This window comes from Peromyscus leucopus, chromosome 5 (genome assembly GCF_004664715.2).
Source record: "Peromyscus leucopus breed LL Stock chromosome 5, UCI_PerLeu_2.1, whole genome shotgun sequence".
Taxonomy (NCBI): domain Eukaryota; kingdom Metazoa; phylum Chordata; class Mammalia; order Rodentia; family Cricetidae; genus Peromyscus; species Peromyscus leucopus.
The window spans coordinates 41,576,969-41,602,133 of record NC_051067.1 but is presented as its reverse complement, the minus strand read 5'-3'; the positions used below and the strand labels follow the sequence as shown (position 1 = coordinate 41,602,133).

Below are 25,165 nucleotides of genomic sequence, written 5' to 3'. Positions count from 1 at the left end.
TTTGCTTCAAATATTCCATTAGGCTTGGAATTTATCTCTCAAGTGCCTTCAGTCAGACACTCAGGCTTCCTCAGCCAGCCCCAACTAAGCTTTCATCATGGTTTTTTTTTTTAGAGCATCTTGATAATGCATTCTTTCCTCTCAATTGTGAGCTTTCAGGTGGAATTGTTTAAAGAGAATTTATTTCTCCTCCCCCGAAAATAAGAACAGAGGCAAGCAGGTGTACTGTGTCTCCCACCAGAGAGGGATGTTCTCCAGGCTTCTTCCTTTCCTAAGTCAGCTTGGACCCTGATTTTGTTTGCTGTGTTCTGTGTACACTGACCTGTTAGCCTTATCAGCCTACATTTCTGGAGTTTTTTCCCTATCACATGGAGGAGTTCTGTTTCTTTTGTGTTCATCCATGAGTTTTGAAGAAATTTTTAAAGAGCATTGTGTAGTGTAGCTGGAAGTTTCTCTCTGGTCCCACCCGGCCCGCAGTCCCACACAGACTTATTTCTGACTAGCTCTTACACTTAAATTAACCCATAATTCTTATCTATGTTTAGCCATGTGGCTTGGTACCTTTTCTCAATTGTGCCTTGTCATCTTGCCTCCTCTGTGTCTGGCTGGTGACTCCTGACTCTGCCCTTTCTCTTCCCAGCATTCCTTTAGTCTGCTCACCCTGCCTATACTTCCTGCTTGGTACTTGCCAATGAGTGTTTTATTAAACCAATGTACAAGGGCATTATCCCACATCACACATAGTGTGAGAGTGCTTCCCTAATATGTACATGCTATTGGGTTCAATTCCAGCAAGGTACTTTCAAAACAGAGGGGGAATGTTTTTTAAAAATGATAGTTAGTGGGGCTGGAGAGATGGTTCAGCAGTTAAGAGCACTGACTACTCTTCCAGAGGTCCTGAGTTCAATTCCTAGTAACCACATGGTGGCTCACAACCATCTATAATGGAATCCAATGCCCTCCTCTGGCATGCAGAGACCATGCAGATAGAACACTTAGATACATAAATAAAAATAAATCTTTAAAAAAATGATAGTTGGTGGCTTAAGACATTTTGTACTGTCAGTAAAGGGTCATCTCTACTGTTCTGTAAGGTCCATGCCTGGGTCATCATTATGTTATCACTGACAAGCTTGCTGTCAATGCAGATACTTTTTACACAAAAAAAAATATGTATATGGTCGAACATAACCTTGCTGTTACTTAAGTACTTCTCCAAAAAGACCAAGAACTTTCATTTTCATACCTTACACAAACAATGTAGAAATGTTAAAGTTGGAGCATGGTGTCAAGACTCTGAATAGAATGAGTGATTGCTTACTACTTGTCACTCTGAGGCTCTCCCAGGCACAGAGAAACACAGCAGAGCTTAGGGACAGGATAACCCTCAAAGTACTTTCTCATGGACACAGCTAGCCATGCAATCTACAGGTTCTACAGGCCTCAGCTCAACCAGCCAGTGCACACTGAAAGTATTCAGAAACACCCCTCTGTTCTGAACATGCGTTTACAGTTCCTTGTCATTGTTCCCTACAATGTTGCGACTATTTCCAAAGCACTTGTAGAAAGTCATGAGAAAATTATGTGGGCATGTTACAGAGTTTGTGGCCCCTGGGAAAGGACCATAGATTCACTCAAATTATAATTAGAAGATTTATTGGTTAGCTGCTAACAGGACGACAGTCTTAAAGCCAAATCTCAGGCATGTCATGAAGGAGGGGGCTGCGGAAGGGTTTTTTTAAAGGTCAAAAACACAAGAAGACTTTCAATATCTACACAAGCAAACAAAAACTGGTCTGTTCTGCCAAGTGGTTACGGTAACTCAAAACAGTCTTTGGGTATCTGCGTGAGGAAGTGATAGAAGCAGAAAAAGCAATTGGTCATGTCACAACCAGTAGGTAGTCATGGCTGTACATTTCTGGGTGGAGGTCACTGAGTCAGAGTTACTGGGAACTTATCTTCCAGGGACTGGAGTCAGAGACAAAGGGCTAATGGGTACCAAAATGGATGCCTACCTTGAAGGAGAGTTTCCTTAGCAATCACAGGTAAATGTGAGTCAAATAAGTAGGTCATATACAAACAGTTGTATTTTATACAGAAAACAAACAGCTTCAGATTTTTATGTACTCACAGAGTCCTGGTTTCAATCTCCTGAAAATACTAGTGGAAGATTGTGTTCAAAAGTTTGCTTTGACTGTCAGATAAACCTGTAAAGCTCACATCACTCACAAGATAATTGAGTTGCAGCATGAGCACACCTACAGAATGCATTCTCCATTTATGGTATTTCTATTATCTCAGTAGAAAGTTCTGGTGAGTTTAATATACCAGGTCGATTCTGACTATCCCTAAATTTAGAGCTCTTACATAGGCAATTGCTTGTTCTGACTTCTCCTCAATGTATTAGGAACATATATTGAGTATAAAGGAATGGATTATTTGATTTTATAAAACACTTGCGGTGACTGTGTGAAAGAAGAGTTTGACAGAGAAGAGACCCACATTGGAAGTTAAAAAATTCTTAGATGAACCAAATACTCCCGAGAAAACTGGACATGCTCATGGTGTTACATATTGGGAGGGGGCCAGCACGGGAGTTCAGAGGCTGCAGCAGCACAGGGAGGGCCGTGGGAGGAGAGGCCAGGGAAGCTGATGCCCTGCTCCAGAAATCAGGCAAAGTAGGAACCTCAGGACCTGGCACCTCAGAGTACAGTCACTCATGCTCTGGCCCCAGGGGTTTGGAGGAAGACTAGGGAAAGAAGCAAAGGCCTCATTTCTCCTGAAGTCATTGGGTCTGCATGCTGGTGACACAGTAAAAAGGAGCCCCATGCCAGTTCCACCCTCAGAAAGGTCAGTGCCACCTGTCATCATTGCTAGCACCTGACATCAAATGCCAATGTGTAACCAGGGACTCTTGGGGGATTCATGGAAGGAGAATGGCACATGGTTCCCTATAGATTGAAAAACACTGCTTTGAGGAAGGTGAATGTCCACAACCCAGAGCACCTATGGACCCAGGCCCATCATTAAACTTGTAACTCTGAAATGGGTACAAAACCATTTACACAGAATCAAGAACAAGGCGTGAAGTTAAATCGCCCAATAGAGAGAATGATGGTCTACTCTCCAGATTTCCAGGAGTTTTAGGCAAAAGTGGGTTCCCTTTCCTCCAACAGTTCCTTTAATCTCCCTAGTAATGTGCAAACTTTTTTCATGTCAGTGGCAAATAAGAACCTGAAGATTTTGGTCCAAAGACTTACAGGCCACACTTGCCAGAGGTTCTGACAAAGTGGTACTCAAGTGGAGAGGTGAAAATGTGATCTTAATCAAAGGGAAAATGTGTCTGATGACAAAGTTTCCATTTGTTATACTGTAGCCCTTATAAGGAACAAGTGGATCTTATGGTGTGTGTATTTTTTCACATAGATCATAATGACTGAGTATAGACTATGAGGCTGTACATGGACAAAGGAATACAAGACACAGATTCCTAAGTGAGTGACTGTCCAACTGCTCCTTGCTTTCAAAAACACCCACCCACCCACCTACCCACTTCCTACTCCTTTTTCACTCACCCCTCCTCTTTTCTTTCTCTCCCATGTCCCCCTAATTCATTTCTCCTCTTCTTCCCTCTACTCCCTCCAGTTAAGGAGTCTCTTGGTGGATACAGGTGGACTGTGCTCAGCCCTGACTGGCAGCTCTCAGGAACAGAATAACCTCTGACAGGAGCCTATGGGAAAAACACTGCCTTCAAGGCTGCCAGCTGCACCCAAACCTCCCAGACATCTTGTATCAGAATAGTAAATGTTTATTGCTTGCCAAGATAATTCAAACATTTGTAAATTTGATGCTGAGTTCTAGGACTTGCATATATTTACTACATTACAAGGTAGGTACTTTCATCTGATTTTATAGATGAAGAAACTATAGGCTTGGTGAGGTCAAATAGAAATCCAGATCAACTGGTAAGCATTCCACTGTATTCTGGTTTTCTTAAGTATAACTTTTCTATGTGTCTAGTTTTGACATTATAGTTATGAAGATTATTGACAAGCTAAGTTATCCAAATAGTCTAGACACATGAGAAGGTGGTATAAAACCTTCCTTTTCATTCCCTCTAGGAATAAACATTTATCAAATGTCTGATCCCAAGTATGTTTTAGGTAGATTCCCTACATGTATTTATAAAACACATCATGGAACAATTTTAAGATGGAAAAAGCATTATGATCACCTCAACATAATAATGCAGAGTATGCTATATCTAGACACTCATGTCAGTTTCTCTAAGATAGTTCAGCTATTAAATAAAAGCAGCAAAATTTCAGAGCCAAGTCTATAGTAATCACACACCATGTTAAAAACTTAAGTTCCTCAGTAATGAAGGATGGCAGAGTTCAAAGGAAGACAGAGGTTCGGAGCAAAGTGAGAAGAGAGAACTCAGTTGATAAGAAAATAGTGTTTGAAAAGGAAAAACATACTTTAATTAGAAAGCTCCTGAGACCAGATCTGTAACCACAGTGAGCTTGCTGCACAGAAATCAATTACTTTTTGTCTAACAATGCCACAGACTGCCCCTGAAAACAAAGTGAACTTTCTGGCCCTGGAAGCTTCTAGTAACTAGAGAAATCTTCCAAACTGAAGAGAATGTTGGAGTATGCATGACCTCTAAGCTAATAGGTGGCTTCTACAGTGCTTTGACTGCAGATATTAGTGCATTGGGACTACCATGGCAGACCAGCAGATTTAGAAGTCTAATTTTATAAGAGCTTGAACTAAAGTATAATGAGGACAGACGTGGAAATCAGGTGAAAAACTAATTTAGTTGCCAAGGAGAGTCCCAAATCTAGTCTCTAGTGCTACAGGCATTGAAAACAAAACAAAAGAACTCAAGAAACTAGATATCAAAATAACGAACAATCCAATTAAAAAATGGGCTATAGGGCTAAACAGAGAATTCTCAAAGGAAAAATTTCAAATGGTCAAAAACATTTAAGGAATTGCTCAGCATCCTTAGTCATCAGGGGGATGCAAATCAAAATGACTCTGAGATACCATCTTATACCTGTCAGAATGGATAATATCAAAAGCACTGCAGACAGCTTATGTTGGACAGGATGTGGAACAAGGGGAACACTCCTCCACTGTTGGTGGGAGTGCAAACTTGTATAGCCACTTTGGAAATCAGTGTGGTGGTTTCTCAGAAAATTGGAAATCATTCTTCCTCAAGACCCAGCTATACCTCTCTTGGGCATATACCACAAGGAATTCTCAATCATACCACAGGGACACATGCTCAACTATGTTCATAATGAGATTATTTGTAATAGCCAGAACATGGAATAAATCTAGATTCCCTTCAACTGAAGAATGGATTAAGAAAATGTGGTACATATACACAACAGAATATTACTCAGCAGAGGAAAAAAAATGACATCATGAAATTTGCAAGCAAATGGATGGAACTAGAGAATATCATCCTGAGGTAACCCAGAGTCAGAAGGACAAACATGGTATGTACCCACTCATAAGTGGATACTAGAAGTAAAGCAAAGGATAACCAGACAACAACCCTCAACTCCAGAGAAGCTAGCCAAGAAGGAAGACCCAACGAAGGATGCATGGATCACCCTGGGAAGGGGAAATAGATGAGATCTCCATGAGTAAACTGGGGATGAGGGGTGGGCAATGGAGGGTAGGGGATGGGGGATAAGAACATGAGGGAATGGAATGGTCCAGCTGGAACAGGGATGGAGTGGGAAAGCAATGAGAGAGATAGCATGATAAAGGGAGATATCATGTGGATAGAGAGAAACCTGGTGCTAGGGAAGTTGCCAGAAATCCCCAAGGATGACCCCAGCTTGGACTAGTAGAAATAGTGGAGAGGGTGCCTGAACTGAACTGGCTTGCCCCAGTGATCAGATCAGTGAATACCCTAACTGTCATCACAGAGCTTTTCTCCAGTGACTGATGGAAGCAGATGCAGAGATCTACAGCCAAACACCAGGCAGAGCTCCAGGAGTCCAGAGAGAGAGAGAGAGAGAGAGAGAGAGAGAGAGAGAGAGAGAGAGAGAGAGAGAGAGGAGGGATTCTTTGAGCAAGTGCATCAGGATCATGATGGGGAAACCCACAGGGACCACCAAACCAAACTAGTGGGAACTCATGAAAGTTGGATCAATGGCTGTGAAGTCTGCATGGGACTGGACTAGGCCCTCTGCATGGTGAGATAATTGTGTAGCTTGATTTACTCAGGGGGCACCCTGGCGGCAGTATCAGAATTTATCCCTGGTGCATGAGGGGGCTTTTCGGAGCCCACTACCTATGATGAGACACCTCATGCAGCCTTGAGGCAGGGGAAGGGCTTGGACCAGCCTCTACTAAATGTACCTCCTCATGGGAGGCCTTGCCTTCTTGTGGGAGGGAGTGTGGGGTGGGTTAGGGGAGACTGCTGTGGAGGCAGGAGGAAGGAAGAGGAGGATCTTTGATTGGTGTGTAAAATGAATGAAAAACTTTTCTTAATAATAAAAAAAGAAAACAAAACAAAAGAAACAAGCAAAAAACCAAAAACGTTCTCCCTGAAAAAGTTTTTGGAGAAAAAACTGGCCCAGAGAAGCCTCTGTTTTAATTAAGTAGAGAGCCATTTTTTAACTTAATTTTACACTTGGAATAGGCATCTCTTCCCCATACTTTTGCTAGCACTAGCAAGGAGGCAGCAGAATGAGGTGCCATCTTCAAGGAGCAACCAAGCCCAAACGATCCTGTAACACTGGAGAAATGAGCATTATGCTGTGGGTTAGACTTATGCTCTCCAGCTGCAAGCAGAAACATCCTGGGTTACTCCTGGGAAAAGGCAGATTGATTCAGATTACCATGTGTCGGGAGGGAGCAGGGGCACCTGTAGGGCACTAACGCCATATACACTGCATCTATCCCTTGATTAAGCATTGGAAATGACCAGAATGGTAATGCAACAAGAAGACGTAAAAGCCCAAAGGTCTTGCTTGAGGAACTTGCTCAAATGTGTCACAACATTAACTCTTATTTTTCTTTTCTTTCTATTGGTTAATTTTGTTATTGATAATTTCACACTTGTATATAATATATCCTGATGACTCTTCCACCATGTCCTTTTATCCTGCTCCTACCTCTATCATTCTCTCCTCATCCCTGCCACTCCCTTTCCTGGAACTGAAGTCTTTTGTTTTATGACCCATTTGATTTAACCAGAGCCTTCTGGGTAACATTTAGGTTGGAACTATCCATTGGATTCTGATGAAGTCATTAGAGGAAATACAGCTGAAGACAATGAATGATTCTCACCATTTGAATCTATTAGTAGCAAACAGTTCAGCAGTGAGGAGTGGAGCTCCTGAGGCCCCTGGTATCCATGCCTTACTGGTGATGGGTCATTCACATGTACAGACCCAGTGCAGGCATCTACAACTGCTATGAGCTTGTGACTGTAATAGCCATGTCTTCCCCAGAAGATGACATTTCTCATTATCTTCTGGCTCTGAAATTCTTTTCTCCCCTTGTTCTGCATAAGCTTTAGAATGGAGAGTACAAATATCTTGTTTGGGGCTGAACACTCATCCATAACTGTTCTCAGCATTTTTAACAGCTATGAGTCTTACCATGCACAGCCTTCTGTTTGAGAGATTTCTTTGATTAAGTGAGAAAGTAGTATTTGTGTATGGATATTAGCATAAATATTTGGAAGGCAGCTTGGCACTGTGCCCGTTTAGCTGAGCAACAGTATTTAGTTTCTTGCTGGGGCCTAGGATATCTTCCACCATGGAGTGTTGATGATGTGTATAGTAGCACCTATGGGTTCCCTTCTGTAGAGATGATCTCAAATCCAATCAAAGAGGAGTTGGTTACCTCAACAGCAATAGTGCTGCTGATGCGTAAATGGGTGAATCTTGCCTGGAAGGTTGGTCTCAAAGATTGTAGGATTCATGGATGAGTAAGACCATTTGATGTCTTTTCTCCTCTAGTAGCCTGCATAACACATTCAAAGACTATGAAAGCTTGCTGGCAGGGAGGAAGCCTCCAGCTCAGTTCTAACTTGATTTCTCTCAACCATGCACACAGGGGATGTGGTTCCTTCAGCAATAGGGTCTTAGCATCTAATCTATCTTTGACATCTCCTTAAGATGGAGAATTTATTAAATTATGCTTAAGCAAATCCAAGAAAAACTATATATAGATACAAATTCCATACTATACCCAAGAATGTTGTTGTGTTAATAGCATCAATTATTGCCATTAATGAAGAAATTCAGGGCAAGTGTGTGGTTGAGAACTTTTCATTAGGAGCCTGAAAACACTTGTCTTCCTTGTTTCTCAAGGGTATCTTAAGGGTATCTTAAATTCTACTTGTATTCTTTGTAGCATCATTTAAAGGAAACAGTAGCCCATATAGGTGAAAGAAGATTTCCATGGTATTTGCATGTGTTCTTGGATATAGTATACATATTTCCCCCCTGTGTACTGGTTTTGCTTTTCATTACTTCTGGGGAAGTACTCTTATTCCAAATGAGCATTCATGCACTTGATATTTGTCACCCAGTGGATTTCTAGAAACATAGTACCAATTTCAGTTCTGTCAGGTTGTATATTTTCATTATTGCCAACACTGAAGATTACCACAATATCTTAATTCACTGATGCTCAGGTGAGAGACAGCACTTTTATTTTCACTCATTTGAAAATCACTGATGACAAGGTGAATTAATCTTGTCAGTACAATTCATCAAAAACATAAAGAGCCGTCTGGACTAGATAATCTGAGTGCAAAGATCATACAACTCCATGTCTTTCTAAATGTGCCAAACTAAGTACTTAATAGTGAGGTGTTCCTAGCATTGAATGCAAGGGCATGAAGTCAAGGGGCCTTAAATATGTCTGTTGCTTGTGAGTTTCCTTCTCTCCTCCACTTAGCGTAATTTTTTTTTTTCTTTTTTGAGACAGGGTTTCTCTGTGTAGTTTTCGTGCCTGTCCTGGATCTCACTCTATAGACCAGGCTGGCCTCGAACTCACAGAGATCCACCTGGCTCTGCCTCCCGAGTGCTGGAATTAAAGGTGTGCACCACCGCTGCCGGGCCACTTAGAGTATTTTTAATTGAGGGAGCAGTCAGTAAATGGCTACTGGGTGCCCCTGTGCAGGCACTAAGCATCCTCTCACATTTGTTTCATGGCATGGGGCCTCTGTCCCCCAAGCTTGCTTTGCAGATGGGAACACAAGAAGGATCCAAGCAGAGAAACTAACATGAATGGTGGCCGAGTGGCAGCCCCCATGTAATAATTCTCTTGGTGGCATTCACTGAAGTCACATTTTACTCTTCATGATTCAGAAAAGAAAATAGAAGCGTACCTATTTGTCTTTATTATTTCATTAGTTTGAACTTCCGTATTTTGTCTTGACATGTTTTCTGCCCTTATTTTCTGTGTTCAGAACACTAATCGGAAAGCGCTGTTGTGAGGTGCTTCTGTCATGCTGTACTAATTGTTCCTCTGCGGTGTGCAAAATAAACTGGTTTTCTTTCTAAAAAGATATGATTACAGGAAATTTGAAACCATGGACTAGGAATACTATGTAACTATTATCCGGCTATACTCAACTGAACTGATGAATTTCAAAGACACTCAGGTTTGATTCACCCTGTCTCCTCTCCAGCTCTCACAAACACATCATTGTAAAGAAAACCCCAGGAAGACAGACATTATCATTTTACATATATATATATATGATGTATATTATATATACACACATATATAGGTATATAAATTTCATCATATTTATGATGAAATTTCAAACTAGACTATATGCATAAAATAATTGTTTAAAAATTAAGTAGCATCTGCTCAGAATTTTTCAATCATCTCATTGCACTTCCCCACATTTGTTTCCTAAATGAGGATCCATATAAGATCTATGTATTGTAGTAGTTGATTTATTGTTTGCATAGAATATTTTTAAGGTATAATTCTAACTCTGTTTTCCCCAGCAGGCCATTGGGTGTATGTATATGTGTGTGAATAGGTGTATGTGAGTTTGCATGTGTATTTGTCTGTGTGTGGGTGCAGGTACACATGTGCATGTAAAAGCCTGAGGTTTATACTGTGTACCTTCATCTATCATTCTCCACTTCATCTATTGAGATCAGGTCTCTCACTGAGATGGGAACTCTCATATTCTACTAGTCTGGTTAACAGCTTAATCTCCGTGCTTAGGATAGCAGGTGGACTGACGTGCTTACCTGGCCTTTACATGTTTCTGGGGGTCTGAATACCTATTCTCACTCTTGGCGAAGGTTTTCCTCTCTTAGCCATTTCCACAGCTTGCTTTAAGGTAGCTATTATTTCTTCCACTGTGACATGCTATTAAAATACGTCATCCCATCTTGGTGCCAAGGACACTTATTGTTACTGAGATGAATGTTATTGCTGGACAGAACTAGGAAGTGAGCAATAGGAGATGTTTTCATTTCACTTATACCATTTTAATTGCGATTTATTTACATAATGGCATAATGTGTTTCTCGCTCTGGATGGATATTAGAACTCCATATGTCTTAGTCCAATACTCAGTGCCATTATTGTAATTAATATTGTATTCTAGAGTTTTTAGGGAGATGTAGAGGTGGCTCACTACTTGGTCTGGCTCCATAAGTCTTCCTTAATTCCTGAGACACCATGAATTAGGGAAAGATCTGCAAGCAAAAAGATTATATTATTTAGTGCAAATTTACAAAAAAAATGGCTGTTGGGATCACCCAAGTTTACCACTTTACTTTGTAGGCAGATATACCCAGGCAAAGATGTGAGTGGCTCCAGGTGACCTAAGTCAGTGTTTCTCAGATTTTCATATGCCCAGCACTCTTCTGAAGGACTTGTTACTGTGTTCAGGGTGATGTTGTAGTAGTAGTCTGCGTGTTACCTAATGAATAGGCACAGCAAGCATCCTCTACTCTTTCTGAAGTACTGCTGGACCCTTTGAGTGACCTGGGAACAGAAGCTGAAGCCAAGATTTGTGGTTTGATTCAGGGCTTACCTACCTAAAACAATGTAAGGGAGGACTCAAATGCCTTTAGGAATCTTTTTTTTTTTTTTTTAATCACAGATTCAGTCTTTTGGGAGGTAACTCCTCTTAGAAAGTCCATTCAAAAGGATGAAGTTCTACTTGTCTAATGCCAATTTTAAACTTTGATTCTTGACTTTAGTCAGCTTCATGACTCTCCTGGCTTTAGCCAATCTCTCTGTGAAATGCCATGTGTCTCCCTCTTCTGTTCCTACTGCCATGAATATATCCTACTGGACATTCTCAAACAAGAAGTGGTCTGACAAACCAGAGCTCTCAGGACCACACATTATTCACTGCATAGAAAAGATGACACTGATTTCCTGGAATAGTGGCCCTGAAGTTTGATTAGGAGAAGGCAGAGGTGCCAGAGGACTGAGATGACCAGTCCTTTTTGTATTGTAGAAATATATCAGAAGCAGTTGAGAAATTTCAGTCTAAGAACCACATGTAGGCTTTGAATTTTCTACAAGCTTTGTAACATTCCCCGGAAGAGCATCTTCTGCATAGCTCCCTGTCATCTGTTTAAAGAGACAAAAATCTGCCCTAGAGAAGTCCCAAGGGAAAAAACATATGGAGCATGACTCGGGGACTGAGACATGACTGGACTTTTAGACACAAGTAAATAAGGAGGGACTGTTTTCTTGCAATGATCCCCCATATCTCTATATCTCCTGGGCTTGCCCTCATAGGTTGAATATGCTTTTGCAAAAACGAAAGACTCACGGATTAAGGGCCAGTGGTTAAGGGACTCTGGAGGTGTGTACCTGGGGAAAGCACAGAAAAACCATGATGACCACCTGTGTGTATTTAAGATTGCTTTTGTTTTAATATTGTCCACTGAAACTAGATGGAAATTTACTGCCCATTTCACCTGTGTCCATGTCTAAGAGATATTATCAGTGTACGAGGTTACAACCCAGTGTTTTAAAGTAAACCTTATGTTTGAAAGATGGCAGAATGTTTCCCCGTCCTTTTTTATTTTTGGTTGTGAGCCTAGCCTTTTAACAGCAGAGCCGTCTCTCAAGCCTTCTCTTCCTTTTATACAAGCAGATGAAGACAATAAATTAGAAAACTGTTAATAACATTGTATTGCATTAGGTACTGACAGACAATGCTACATCCTATGCCATTAGAAGACTCAGCTCATCGTAAAGAGCTACGATTTTTCTTCAGATACGCATGCATTGGCTGAGTTTCGCCACTAGGTCTGACACTATGGGGTGGTTCTGCAGACCTCAGTGGAGCCTGCTCCCATGACTGGTGCTTGCTGATTGTGTACTGTCTTAGAAGGATTAGATCTATTGCATTTTGTCTTTCTTCTTCTTGTGACCAAGACTTAGGGAAGCATGTTTTTCTTCTGGTAATGATGGAGACATGGGAGAAAGTTCATAAACATCCACTTCTGAGGCAAAGTTTGGAATGGACATACTTTCTTCTAAATTCATTTATTCAGCAAGGCAAGTCATTCAGCCAAATACAAAGTAAAAAAGTCAAAATCCATCCCATTCCTGCAGTGGGAGGAGCCATGGGGTCACACTGTGATGGTGGTGGGGTTGTATATACAAGGCAGGGTAAAGAATTGGGCAAATAGTGTTCTTAACACAATTATACAAATATGCATGGTAGTTATCAATTAAGTTCATTGTTGTTACATATAAGAAAATTCAGATACCATTGGGTTAATTTGTAAAGCTTTTGCATGGATAATTAAGAAATTACTTTTAGTCAATGTGTTCATATTTATTTGGTTTTGTTCAGATTTCTTTTCTTCTTTTGTTATCAAGATTTTTCTCATTCTCTGTTTCTCTCGGCTCCATCGATGTACTTGTCTGCATTAAACTTTATTAGCTAAGTAAACATATCAGACTTTGTATCAGTAACTGTGTAATCACTTGAAATGCATGCTGTCTTCCACATGGCTTCTAAAGAGCCTCCATTTCACTCTTCAAAATGGTGATCAGTTATTTTAGCTAGTAGTTATTAAGAAACTTTCTATGCAAAGCTTTAAACAGAATTCCTACATCTCTGTATTGTCTATTGTACGATTCACAGCAATCTTGTAATATTGGTAGCATAATTTTTGTATTAAATTGTACTGGGAGAGGAACTGATAGCATCAGATTTTAAATATGAGTGGGGCGCTCTTTTTGCAAAGTCTACACACACCCCACACATATACTTTGGCTTTTAGATTTTCTGAGATACTGAGTAGAGTGGATTTTATGCTGATAGTTTGGTGGCAAATGTAAGTGAAATCCTGTGCTTTACTGTCTTAGGAAATCATGGGCATGGCAAGGCTTATTTCATTATTCTCCAGAAAGCTGAAAGGCCTGAGAGTTTGAAGTAAAGAGACTTAAAAGGTCATTAGGTAGCAAGGTTGGGGCATAGGCTCATTGTATTTTCCTACTGTATCACTTAAATTGTTGTATTTCATCGTGGTAATTGGTGCAGCGGTGGTACAAATATTAGAGTACTAATCACTTTTTTATATTGGATTTGAGACCCATCATTTGAGATAGTCCCCAAACCTGATACTGTTAATGAGGCCAAGAACCTGAGACTATATAACTCATGGACCCTAAGGGAAAACCTACTGCAATTATTCTGCTAAATTAACATAGCAATACATTAATCCTAACTGCATATTTCTATACCTATAGAGCAGTGCATTGCTTAGCCCTCAGCAGAGAAGCTGCTTCTTGTAGTAGATGGTAATTAGCACCGAGACACAACTGAACAATGTAATCATGGTAATTGGTAGTGTGATGCTCCACAATTTTACTGATGGAACTAGTCAATTAACTTGGACTCCAAAGGACTGCATTTTCCTCTAAGGCTTCAAAATTTGTAAATAACAAGGGTGGGTATTTTTCACAGTCTGACAACATAAAAATAAACCAGTAGAGGAGAATTCCTATGTACCCCCATAGTACATGTCCTAGGTTCCAGAGTGTTAGATTACTTAGAATAGGAATTTTAAGTTACTTGGTTTTCTCAGTAACTAGTTGCCACTAGGACAAGAGTTTTTGTTTTTTCCACACTTGTTTTCATGCACGTGGAAGCCAAAGGTTGATATTGGGAATCATCCACAGTTCACCTTATTCACTGAGGCAGGGTCCTCATTCAAAGCCAGAACTTGTTGATAAGCTAGCCAGCTTGTTCTGGGGGTTTCTGTTTCTGTCTTCTCAGATTGGAATTATAGGTGGGCTACTATATCTGCCTGCCATTTGTTCAGGTTTCTGAGGATTTGAACTCAGCACCTCAAGCTTGTATGACAAACACTGTAATTACTGAGCCATCTTCCCACACCCTACACAAATTAAAAAAAATTGGATAATAATCCTACCAGCATTCAATTTAACTTATGTTTATTAAAGTAACCTTGAAGAAAAGAGTTTATATTAGGCTAATTTGTCAAGGACCACTTTTCATTTTAAAGACATGGCCCAAGAAATCAAACTTCTTTTGCTGTATGCTGTTTTGATCTCCCCCTTGTGTAGCAAGTCCCATTACACCATGCTGTGTTGCTTTGGGGTGCAAAAACAGGATGTAAGCTCTTACATTTTTTTTTGCAATGGCTTCCCAGTAATCTGTATAAGTGTTAGGCATTTCCGAGTACCCAGGGAGTCCTCATTTGTGTTCATTAAAGCTGGAAGGTATTTATTCTGAATTAAGAAATGCATTGCTAGAAGATTTTCTTTTAAAGACAAAGGCCTCTAGATGTGGAAAAAGAAAGGACCAGTGTTGGTTTGAGGAGTTACTGCCCAGCTGAGCTGGTTCTTTGATGCCATATACCTCATTACAGATGGAGACATCTCAGCAATTTCACGGATGTAATCCAGGCAGAAGTCTGGTTTAACTTTCTTCTGTGTTGTAATCAGAGTTTGACAGGTTCAAATCTTAGTAGGGATTTTCCATTCTGTTTTATTTCACATTAAAAAGCAGTTGTTATAGTAGATACCAGGAGACATTAGCATCCCGAGGTGAGGGCTAGCCTCAGGTATTGAACTTTGCTGAGGCAGTAGTATGACTGCAGCATCACTTGACCTTGAACAAACACATTCCACTATTTAAAACAGGAGAGCTTGCCATTGTCCAGAATTCCGAGAAGGAACCGTGAAATTCTTTCTGATTTCTCATTTTAGGTTGTATGTCCATGATGAGCTGATGATTAAGAATGAGGTGGGAGTGAACACACTGTTGAGCTTAGCTTAGAACATGTTCATAACCCACCCAGCGAGCTGAGACACGGAGTCATGTTCTTCAAATGGCATGCATCTTGAAATGGAAGCAGGATTTGAGGAGGCAGAAATGAAGTCCAGAGATAGATATAAGATGACTGTTCACCCCTGTCATTCCTCCAGTGAAACAAGTAGACAGCAGACTCACTAAGAACTGTGATGGCAACAGAATAGAATTACATTCCCTGCCCTGGGTATCTATATTGTGGAGAGAGATGGTAGTTAGTAACTCTAGTCAAAACTTGAAATGATGTGGTAGTATAAATGTGGTGATGTTGTTAGCTAGGATAGTTACTGACTGGAAGGAATAATGGAGCATTCCTGGATGAGATCCAAAGACACTGAGCATGGAGAGCTAGTTAGGAATGTTTTCAGCCCTGGGTGATAAATTGTTTAGACATACAGGACACAGAAAAGAATAAACCTTGTTAGACAACAAGAGAAATAGAGAGATTAGATGACTAAGTAACTCCCAGGACTTTGGTAGAAGATATAGGCCTCTGAAGGCAAAAATCATTCCCATTTCTCCATTTCATTCAGGTTCATTTCTCCCTACAGAGATGCTAAAAAAATGTGTGAACAAGAGTATCATTTATTATTGACTGAAAGTGGTAACTTCTTTATTCTTTGGTGTTCCCTGTTTGCTCAGGGAACCAGTGCATTGCAAAGTATCTTTAGTTTATGTTGTTCCTTCTCAGAAATTTCTATTTCAAAGTAAAGTTTTGATGTATATGCATATTTCTGTTTTGTTCTAATAGAAGACAGAGCATGGCTGCATGTTCAACTAAGTTTTCAATTCAAATGTTTTGTCTTTACTTCCTGAGCAGAGGATTTTCATTTGCACTAATGGTTCTCAATCTTTCTAATGCTGCGACCCTTTAATACAGTTCCTCATGTTGTGGTATCCTCAACCATAAAATTATATTTGATGCTGCTTCATAACTGTAATGAATTGTAATGTTATAAATTGTAATGTAAATATCTGTGTTTTCCAATGGTCTCTGGGGTCATGATCCACAGGTTGAGAACAACTGATTTATATCCTGCTGTGGGGACCCAAGGGCACTGTGAGCACTGAGTAGGGATCAGCTCTATATAAGGTTCCCCATAAGATACACAAGAGGCTTCCTAGCCAGGGAGTTTCAATTTTCCAACACAGTTATTACTTTTTAAAAAAAGGCTATTTCCAAACCTAATGTCAGATAGCCTTGTTCTTTATGAGTATTTGAATTAAGGTTCAAATGCACCTAATTTCTGATATGTGTAATAGAAGGGTTAAAGACTAGAAGACATAGATGAGGCATTGAGAGAAGAAGGAGAAGCTGGTGTCAAATGCACTGAAGAGAAATCTCTTTTCTTTTATTCCAAAGCACATAGCCCAAAACTGAACTAAAAAGAGAACTGAATATACTTCTTACTGGCAGTTAGGGCCGTTGAGGACATCTCTGAAAAACTAGAGCTAGCTGTCAGAGTCTACAGAGATTGTGAATTTGCTGCCTGATGCTTTTCAGGTGATAACAGAGAAGAACACCTGGCCATTAGCAACAATTTCAGGGCTGGCCTTTGTCCTTTGTGGCTAATTCTGTTCCGTGACCTGACACTTCTTCCCTCCACCGTCTTCTTCTCACCCCTCTATCTGCCCCTTGGTTCTATTTAAGCCCAGTCTCTGTTGTATTGCTCTCCCCCCATTCGGCTTTTTTTTCCCACCTATGCCTTAATGGCACCGTCTTCTTCTACCCCCACTCCCCCCATGTCATCTGTCTACTTCATTGAACTGCTTGAGGAATTTGGCTGCATTTTACCTCAAGTCCTTATTACCATGCAATTAATTATTTTAACTGGGACTGGGACAAACTACCTGACAGAGGTAAGAAGGGAAGAAGACAAAAAAGGAGATGCTTTCTTCTTCTAATTTCATGTGGAACCCCAAACCATGGCATGGTGCCATCCAAAGTCAAGGTGGGTCTCCCCATCTCAATTGTCCTCATCTAGACAGTCTCCCCAGACACATCCAGAGGACTTGTCTCCTAGGTGACTCTAGATCTTGTCAGGTTGACAATACTAACCAGCACAGTAATCTTTATACATCTCTTAAGTAAACAGGTACATTTTAAATTAAATACAAGTTTCATATTGTTCAGAAAGAGAATTTATAACAAATAGAGTAGGAAATGGATATTCTGGTCTCAACATCTGGCAAAACATTTCTCCTTCTCTGGGCTGAAGTAAATAAGTTATATGGAAAGTTTCCATTATTCAGAAGCATAGAAGTAGTGAAGGAGAACACAAAAGACACCTTACATGAAGCAAATTTGCCCACAAACTATGTAACATTTTCTCGGTACCCAGCTTCATGTTAGCTAAATGGTCATGGTGGCTGCAATCATGGAGATTCTAATCTAGTAAGAAAAATAGTCCATCAATATTTGAAACAAAAACATTTACAGTTAAACATAGTGATATGAAGAAGGTGAACAGCAATTCAAGATAAGACAGTTTTAAAGAAAAATGTATTTAAAAGTTTCATTGGCTGATGATAACACTGGTTACTAAGCAGCCTATTTAAAACAAATTCAGGGACCAACTCTCTGCCAGTTTGTTGGGAGGGGATGTTCAGAGGTACAAAGAATAGATTTCTTGTTATGTACAGATCTTGATTTTCTTCTGTAATCTGAAAAGACTGTGATACAAAGTATAGTTAGTTTGTTTTTCTGAAATGTCCACAGAGATCTGGGTAGTTCAGGTGTCCCAGAATCAGAAGTAGGACAGGGGTTATTGGTTGCTTGGCAACTGGTGCAATCACAGAATAGTTGTATTGAGTTTAAGGAGGCAACCAGTGTGGACTAAGAAATGGAACAAAACAGAAGTGTAAAACCTAGGTCTCTGTCAACATGTAACTCAGGACTAGTCATCTTGTTAGCCGCTAATCCAGCAATGCATCTTACTTTATTGTTTAATTTTTATTTATTTTTTTCTCATACAATATATCCTGACCACAGTCTCCCCTTTCTCCACGCTTCCCAGCACCCGCTGCTCACCGCTCTTCTCCAAGGCTGAGTAAGGTAACCCAGTAGGAGGAAAAGGATACCAAGAGAAGCTTTTCAGTTTCATGAGGTTTATTAATTCCATTTATTAACTGTTGGTCTTAGTGCCTGTGCTTTGGTGTTCTGTTCAGGAAGTTGTCCCCTGTGCCAATGCATTCAGGCTATTCCCTACTTTCACTTCTGTCATATTCAGTCTGTCTGGTTTTATATTGAGGTCTTTGATCCACTTGCACTTGAGTTTTGTGTAGGGTGATAGATATGGATCGATTTGCATTCTTCTACATACTGAGAGCCAGTTGGACCAGCACCATTTGTTGAAGGTGCTTCTTTTTTCCATTGCGCAATTCTGGCTTCTTTATTTAAAAAAAAAATAGGTGTCCATAGGTCTTTGGATTTATGTTAGGGTTTTCACTTCAATTCCATTGATCAACATGTTTGTTTTTATGCCAATACCATGTGATTTTTATTACTATAGCTCTGTAGTACAGCTTGAAATCAGGGATGGTGATACCTTTGGATGTTCTATTATTGTTCAGGATTGTTTTAGCTGTCATAAGTTGTTTGCTTTTCTATATGAAGTTGAAAATTGTCTTTTCAATATCTGAAAAGAATTGTGTTGGAATTCTGATGCAGATTGCCTTGAATTATAGCTGTAAGTTTCTCTGGTCCCACCCAGCCCTGATAAAATAGCACTTATAAAATAATCACTCAGAGGCTTAATATTAGCTGCAAATTATATGGCCTATGGCTCAGGCTTCTTGCTAGCTAGCTCTTATAACTTAACTCAGCCCATAACTATTAATCTGTGTATCGCCATATGTTCTGTGGCTTTACCTGCATCCCATTACATGTTGCTCCTTGGATGGAGGTTTAGTGTCTCCCCCACCCCACTCTCCTTTCTTCTCTCACTATTTCTCTTGGATTCTCTCACCTGGCTCCACCCTGCCCTACCATAGGCCAATGCAGCTTTATTTATTAGCCAATGGGAGCAACACATATTCACAGCATACAAAAAGACATTCCACAGCATTAGATCTTTAGATTGGTTTTGGTATGATGGCCAGTTTTACTACATTAATCCTAGTAACCCGTGAGTGTGGGAGATCTTTTCATCTTCTGATATCTTCTTCAATTTCTATCTTCAAATCATTGACATTTTTTTTTTGTCATACAAGTCTTTCACTTAGCAATGCATTTTCTATACACAAATTTTCCAAGGAAAATCTCAGTTGAGCTTTGGATGGCTGTGTCTTGTCTTTCTTCTCAGTGCACTGATAGTCAGTACTTTTCTTCTAACCATTCTCACTTCTCTAACAGATATCTCACCCTGTTTCACAATAGCAAAATAGGTTTCAGCTTCTTGTAGAGATGGCCAAAAACTTCCCAGAAGCTAGGTTTCCTTCTTCAAACTATCAACAATCATCCTTTGCTGCAGCATCTGTGAATCATGAGTCAGTGTTCAAAGAAGGGACTAAATGTCAAATCTTAGAGAATTCAGAGGTCATCTCAGCTGTGTTGAGAGTATGTAGCACAGGGTAGTTGGAAGCAAACCCGATAAAGGACCTGAAGATTAGATGGGACATGGAGCTTGTTTGCCACCTGTGATGGTTCGAAAGAGAATGGCCCCCAACTGGAGTGCCACTATTAGGAGGTGTGGCTTTGTTGGAGTAGGTGGGGCCCTGTTGGAGGAAGTAGGTGACTGTGGGGGTAGGCTTTGAAGTCTCCTTTGCTCTAGCTATGCTCAGTGTGGTAAACAACTTTCTGTTGCCTGTGGCTCAAGATATAGAACCTTTAGCTCCTTCTCCAGCACCATGTCAGCCTGCGCACACCACCATGCTTCCTGCCATGACGATAATGGACTGAACCTCTGAACTGTAAGCCACTCCAATTAAATGTTTTCCTTTATCAGAGTTGCTGCGGTCATGGTGTCTCTTCACAGCAATAGAAACAGAAACTAAGACACCACCCAACTTCCCTTTTTCAGAAGACATTTGTGGGAAGTTTTTCTGTCACATGTGAGTGAGATAAGGAATAAAATTTTAGAAAGAAGAGGCTTGGGAATAAGAGTGAAAGGTGGAGTTCAAATTTTGTGGAAGCTGGTTTAGGTCTAAGTCAAAGATGAGGGAAGGATGGAATGCAGCAAGAGGCACAGAAGTCACACCTCTAAAGAGCGGCAGAGCCAGGCTAGATTAAGTATCTTAGTTAGGGCAGGCTGCTCCTGCGGGGGTCATTGTTCAGTGAGGTATGTCCAACTACTGCTAGAGCTGTGTGGCATGAGAAGGGAGTGTGGAGTGAAGGGAGTTGGGTGGGCTTCAGGGAGGCTTGGGTGGCAGAAGGAGGTGGGAGATGAACCTGGATCTAGGTAGAAAGTAGTCAGAGGAAGGTATGGTATGACTCAAGTCTGACACTTTCATAAGACAGATACAGCTGTCCATGCTTCTGGGGATTGCTGGACACCAGACAGAAAGCACTTACAGATGCCAACCCAGGGGCTCCTTGATGGCTAGAAATATGCTGTCTTGGGCACAGTCATCTGGGGAAGAAAATGTGAACAGGCCCCTCCCTAAGAAATTCTTAGCATGATTTTCCATTTCAAAGGTATAAGAAAGACATGGGGTTCAAAAGAATTAAAAGAAATTTTAGAAGAGCTCAGGATTCTTTCAGGGACAAATTGATTTTGGTAATTAAGTTTTGAATGCATGTGTTTCTTTGGCATTGCAACCTGATGAATTTTTTCCCAGCATTTATTGGTCCTAGAGAACATTGAGTGAGCCCATTGAAATGATTTCTCTAGGTCTTCTGCTAGTATGCAAATGAATTGCCCTCCTAATAACTGGTCACAGAGATGTAAGCAGTGCTGTGGGAAGCCAGGGACTGGTTCTCTAGAGTTTTCAGCTCAGGAGAGCATGGTGGTGCAGTGGATGCCTGTGATGCTGTCCCCGTGATGGTGCTGAGACCCAATCAGTGTTGCTAGTTAGCTAAGGGAGTGAGGGAGACCTGTTAGTTTCCATGACCTTGTATCTCTTCTTCCAACATTTGGGTGACAAATTCTAGTATATGAGTGACCTAGAATCTTTGGGAGTATTATAAGTAATGTATATAAAATCTTTATCTAGTGCCAGGATTGGGGAGGGACTCATAGCCTAGAACCCTACATATCAGCAATCATAGCAAACATGCTCAGTATTGGTGAGAAAGAAGGACCCAGAAATACCTGGGACTGAAGGTAGAATGTGGGTGTGGTTCACAGACATGACAGATATTTTGTGGGTCACTGATTTGAGGAAGGCCCTGGTCTTGTGGCTTAGCCGGCAGATCAAGTTCACTTTGGAATTATGGCACTTTCCAACCATAGATGTTAATTCATTCTCCAAATGAAATGCCATTGTTCCCTTAATAAACAGCCTCTGGATGTCTTGTTTTATTTTGAAACACAAGCTTTATTGGCAGAACATAGAATGAATACTGTAAAGCAAAAGCTAAAATGCCATCTTAATCCGTTTGAGCCATCCAGGAAAACCGACATGTTCACATATTCCAAGAAGGGCTATATCTCTGCTGTCTCTTGCTACCGTTGACACTCTCTGGCTTTGAGGCTGGGGTGGCAGCTGAACTACTTGGCAGATTATATTTTTATCAAGATGGAAATCAGTGACTTTTCCAGGGCTCTGCTTGGGTGGGAAGGGGGAGAGAAAGGGCCTTGCACCACTTCTGGGGAGCTCTCTCCTACAGGGGGATTAGCTCACAGAGTACAGAAGGTTTGTGTATGGCTCATAGGGTGATAACATTTCTCTCACAGCTTCATTTTGTGTATTTCAGAAATATGCCCATAAGAGCAGCAAGTAAAGATTGTTAGTTTACTGAAGATATCTGGATATAAAGTAACTTAAAGTTGACTCACCAGGAAAGGCTTACATTAGAAAAGTAAGAATAAACTTTTGACCTTAAGTAATATTTGGCATGTTTCAAAGTGAATCAGTTTGGTACTATAAATCCATATTCATAAATATTTCCCCATTATATAGCTAATTCCCTTCCTATACATCACCTAGAAATGATGTAAAATGTGAACAAAACTTAATGCACAAAACATTTGTCATCATTATTTATGATGACTGTTAGAAATGTGACACCCTTGAGCACTTGGCTCAACAACTCTGGAGGCAGCTACCCTGTGAGATGCTGTGCCATCATTTGAAAGTGGACACTTCAAGGCTCAGCACCTTTGATACATTGCTGTTGAAAATCATGGCTTGAAAATGGAAGTATAGTAGGTCATAACTAACAGAGGTGCATAAAAGATACTGAGAAATGTGCTGAAACCTTTAAGACTCCGGCTGAATGAAGTTATCCTGTTTCTTTTAGTTGCTTTTCTCACAATAAGATAAAAAGGCAGAAACATTGAGAAAAGAAAAAGAAATGAAGTTCTGTCAGTGAAGTAAAACTGACATCCGAGCAGACAAGCAGGTAGATAGTAACACACATTGCGCAGTGGTGGAGAATGGAAGGAAGTCTACTGTGATGCTGTAGGGGAACTGGGTTTAGAACAAGGCACATGCAATGAGCACAGGGAAGCAGCCTTCTTTACTGGTTTCTGCTTCTTGCTTTATGATGTCTTGGTGCTTCAAGTTACCGGCGTTGCTGACTGCACCAGCCCATCTCATCCTTGAAGACCCCACTGCATGGCTGAATCTGCAGGCAGTGCCAGATGCTCTGGCTTCACAACTCTTCCTTCTAAGCCTGGCATTTATCATGCTCTGGGCTATAACTTCTGCATTTGGAATATGGGAGCAAAATTAGCATACTTCTTCCTTATTCACAGTTTTAGACGCAAAATGTTTTCTCACCAGTGATTTTTTTTCTTTTTAGCAACTTTCTACAATATCTTTCCTATCTTTAGGTCAATAATTGTCATCTTTTTAATCAAGGGAACACATTACATCTTCTCTTTGGCTTATGTGGTTGTCAGCTAGAGTTTTGTGGCTGTTACTAAGTTAAAATAAAGGCTATGAGAACAAAAACAGCAAGACACTGCAACAGTGGATCTGATTACTAGTGACCTCTCAGTGAGCAAGGGAGAGTAGTGTCATGGCATGGACACTGAATAAAGGGATGAATCATGTCTGAGGAGGGAAGGAGACGATAACAAGAGATTGCACCACACAGAATGGCACGCGATTAAAGTCATGGTTGTTTTTTTTTTTCTTTTTTAATTTTCCATTTATTATTATTATTATTATTATTATTATTATTATTATTATTATTATTATTTACTTTAATAGACTGAGATTGAAACCTTGGGAAATAAAGGCATAGAGAAAGGAGGATGACTGGGTCAAGTCATGTAGGTCTGGCCTCATCTCCCTTAACTGTTTACATAGGCATGTTTGTCTCACATTTTGTTACTCTGTATGTAGGGTTCAAAGACTCAGCCAAGAAGGCGAGGCAGCTCTGTCCACTCAGGGATTCTGGGCACAGCACTTCACAGGCTGATTTTTTGAAAGGGAATCACAATAGGAGATTTCTTTGAAGCAAAAGGGAGCACCTGTGAGGATCAGAATTCACAAGGCATCCCAATAATGAGACCTGAATCTCTGTGCAGAGCTCTCCCAGGGAATGGGAAGAACCCGACTCTTGTTCCTTATTGTGGAGAAGCAGGCAAGACCAGTGTGGCTCCTGCCCTGTGCAGCACAAAGCCTGTGGCTTTCAAACTCGGGAGCTTTGCCTCACTTTCAGTTCCCTTCTGGGTAGCCAGAAGGTGTCTTCACGCTGGTTTTAAAAAAACAAAACAAAAAAAGGGTAGCACCTTTAACCCCTCAAGAGACAGAGGTAATAGTTTGAACCAGAATTGCTTTCTCTAGCTGAAATGGAATTTTTTTAAATTAATTCATTGTTTGATAATTTCATATATGTATGTCATCAGTTCTGGTTACCTTCATCTCCCTACCATCATTTACACTCCTCTTCCACCCAGTGCATCCTTTCCAGCCTCCACCAAGTCCATTCCCTTTTCACATCTTTCTGCTGTTTTTGTTGTTGTTGTGTGTGTTTGTTTGTGTTGCACTGGATTTTTTTTTTTTTTTTTTTTTTTTTTTTTTTTTTTTTTTTGGTTATGGAGGCTCCAGGTTTCATTTCACTGGAAGCTGTTCAAGAGGAGATTTCTTTTTTATAGCCATTGATTTTGAAGAGCCAGGTGATTATCTTCAGGATGCAGCGTAAAATGACCACCAGGGAATGAAAATATAAAAACAGTGTGTGGGAAATGGGGCTTTTATAGATGCTACTCCTGTGTGTGATTTCCTCAAATGGATTTTTTTTTTCTAGCTTGATCTCTTGTTGCTGTGGTTCATCTGCTCCTGGTATTTTTAGATAGCGTTGGGGTTTTTGTTTGTTTTTTAGGTAGGTTAAGGTGCTCTGTATGTGCTATCTGTCATTCCAGAGTTTCCCTGATACACTTTCGATACATAGCCGCTGATTTTTCAAGAGAGATTAAAGTGACCAGTCTCATTTCTTTCCAACAAATATTGGAATCTGGATGTGATTCTTGGGCTGGACAAAAGGGCAGGACTCCTTCTCAGAATCCCTTTCTGTGTCTTCTGTCTGGGCTCCAGAACCACCCTTGCTTGTCACTCCTGTCATAGAGGTTGAGTGGGCGTAAGGCCGGCCACTCCCACCACCATGGGGATTCTGCCTCTGGAACAGAAATCTGAGATTAGCCCATGAGTGGCCAGCTCTCTTCTGCGAGTCCTTTGTGGGTCTCAGAGCAGTTTAATAGGTTCTTTCAACACAAGCAT

General features: G+C 40.5%; 1 protein-coding gene across 4 annotated transcripts in view; it reads left to right on the top strand.

Annotated features, from left to right (window-relative positions):
• Positions 1 to 25,165, top strand: part of Gpr141 (G protein-coupled receptor 141) — a 61,945-nt gene that overhangs the window by 10,260 nt on the left and 26,520 nt on the right. Inside the window, exon 1 of one of the 4 annotated variants that reach the window (XM_037205916.1) lies at positions 20,212 to 20,245. The exons of the other annotated variants lie outside the window; for them this stretch is intronic. The gene's annotated coding sequence lies outside the window, so the exon portion shown is untranslated. Of the gene's footprint in view, positions 1 to 20,211; positions 20,246 to 25,165 lie in introns of those variants that run through there. 4 annotated transcript variants of the gene reach the window in all.